This window comes from Schistocerca piceifrons, unplaced genomic scaffold (assembly GCF_021461385.2).
Source record: "Schistocerca piceifrons isolate TAMUIC-IGC-003096 unplaced genomic scaffold, iqSchPice1.1 HiC_scaffold_954, whole genome shotgun sequence".
Taxonomy (NCBI): Eukaryota; Metazoa; Arthropoda; class Insecta; order Orthoptera; family Acrididae; genus Schistocerca; species Schistocerca piceifrons.
Window position 1 is genome coordinate 520,001 of NW_025729228.1, and position 2,500 is coordinate 522,500.

The following is a 2,500-nucleotide window of genomic DNA, read 5'->3' on the forward strand; positions in this document are numbered from 1 at the left end:
CCATGTTGTCCCCTAACCTAACCCATGTTGTCCCCTAACCTAACCCATGTTGTCCCCTAACCTAACCCATGTTGTCCCCTAACCTAACCCACGTTGTCCCCTAACCTAACCCACGTTGTCCCCTAACCTAACCCACGTTGTGCCTTAACGTAACCCACGTTGTGCCTTAACGTAACCCACGTTGTGCCTTAACGTAACCCACGTTGTGCCTTAACGTAACCCACGTTGTGCCTTAACGTAACCCACGTTGTGCCTTAACGTAACCCACGTTGTGCCTTAACGTAACCCACGTTGTGCCTTAACGTAACCCACGTTGTGCCTTAACCTAACCCACGTTGTCCGCTAACGTAACCCACGTTGTCCGCTAACGTAACCCACGTTGTCCGCTAACGTAACCCACGTTGTCCGCTAACGTAACCCACGTTGTCCGCTAACGTAACCCACGTTGTCGCCTAAACCTGCTCTGTAATTGTTATACGACTCGTTCAATTAGTGTAGTGTTGCCCACCCGCAACCCTCGCAATATAGTTCGCTACTCGCACTGCCCGCTCCCCTGTGTATCGCTTCATGTTAAACACCTTGCAAGTCTTGCTGACTTTCCACATGCTCCTGCTGTACACTGTAATGTGGATGGCAGCAGGACGTACATGCCGCCCCCCGCCCCACCCCTCCCCACGTCCCCACCTTGCCCCCTGCCTTCGCAAGCTGGTTGGTGAGAAGTTTGCATGTTCAATGCCCTTCGCATGCGACGTACTCAGGCTACGTTGTGGTGCGGCCTGTGTCAACTGTCCGCTGATGTCGTACGCATAAACCACAATCTGTACTGCACATTCGTCCTTATGTACTGAATGATACATCGTGGCACATGTGTGACCGTACAACGACTGCGCCCAAAAACGGCGGACCATACAGTGCAAATATTGTGCACGCAGCTACGTGTCGTCTCCCTATGAGAGCTGGATTGCAGTGTGGTACGCCATAGAGACGTGTGGGAGGAACGGACGCCGTGGATGGCGATCAGCATGAGCTGTCTGTTGATGTATTCGGGCCTAGTCGTCTCTCCTCAAACACCGTGATAGCATGGTGCACCGCGTTCCATATCTGCGACATGCTACAGAGGCCGGTTGACAGTCGTTCGAGCAATGGACATCGCATACGTACGGGGGCCACCTTCCACGTATTGTCTAGGCGTGCACATTTTGTTGCGTGTATGTGGGCAGACGTAGTGTGGCGTGACACCTGACACAGGCATGCAATAATCGTTGAAGTTGCTAATGGCGATGGACGCCTACGTTTTCTGGTGAAGTTACGCAAATGAAGAAATGGTAACCCGTTGTGGTGCGGTTGTTCTCGCTAGGGGTGAATCGGTGATGGCGACGATAGGTTGAGGTACTAACCGGTTGTTCCAGCGATACCCACCATGCCGATGAAACTGAACGGCATCTGGGTGTGAAGCGATACGCGGCGGTGGCTGGGTGGGACCGTCCCCGGCCGGTGAGGGGGCGCCTCCCGGCGTGCTGGCCGCGCGGTGCGTGGGCGCACGCGCTACAGCCGGCTGGTGGGGGCGGCCAGTGGCAGGCGCGCCGGCCGACGGACGCGGCAGGCGTCGCAGCTGCGCGCCGGCGCACCCTGCGCGCGCGCCGTGCGGCCAAAGTAGGTCCTCGCGGGCCCGGTGCGAAGCGCGGTGGACATCTTCAGTGTGCTGGTCCGATTGAGGACTGTGTGCGTTGAGGATGCGCCGCCGCCCGGCGCTCGGCGCCGCGACGCCGTCTGCTGCTCGGTCGCCCCAGCGGTTCTCGCTGGTGGTTTGTATCGCAGCTGTGCGGATGTGTTGGCGCGTGCGCTGTGCTGGGAGAGTTCGCTTCGGCACCCAAGTGGGGCTTTTGTCCTTCTGTGGCGCTGGCGTTGGAGCTGCCGGTCACCGTAGGTGGCGCGTGTTGTCTCCCGCCGGCAATGCCACGACAGCACGCTCCCGGGCCTCTGTCGGCAGCGGCAAGCTCAGTTGGGAGCACGGGTGGTCGCACCGAAAGCGTCTACTCGCCTAACTCCGGGCGATTGCGCCTCTCTCGAACCCGACCAAGTACTTGGGACGGCGCTGCGCGCCGCCGGGACCTGAGAGGGTTTCGAGGTGTATTGTGCAGGGGAGCTCAGCCTCCTCCTGTTTGCAGAATGATTGAGCGAACGCTTGCGTGTTCGCGCGGGCCCCCGGGACACACTCCCGGGCGGCCGGCTGCTCAGCTCTAGTTGACGCAGCTCCCTGGTTGATCCTGCCAGTAGTCATATGCTTGTCTCAAAGATTAAGCCATGCATGTCTCAGTACAAGCCGCATTAAGGTGAAACCGCGAATGGCTCATTAAATCAGTTATGGTTCCTTAGATCGTACCCACGTTACTTGGATAACTGTGGTAATTCTAGAGCTAATACATGCAAACAGAGTCCCGACCAGAGATGGAAGGGACGCTTTTATTAGATCAAAACCAATCGGTCGGCTCGTCCGGTC

The 2,500-nt window shown here is 57.8% G+C and overlaps 1 non-coding gene across 1 annotated transcript in view; it reads left to right on the forward strand.

Annotated features, from left to right (window-relative positions):
* The first annotated feature begins 2,254 nt into the window (after nt 1-2,254).
* Nucleotides 2,255-2,500, forward strand: part of LOC124773530 — a 1,909-nt gene continuing 1,663 nt past the window's right edge. Inside the window, exon 1 of the ribosomal RNA XR_007014774.1 lies at nt 2,255-2,500. This exon is cut by the window's right edge and continues 1,663 nt beyond it. This is a non-coding gene — a ribosomal RNA (small subunit ribosomal RNA).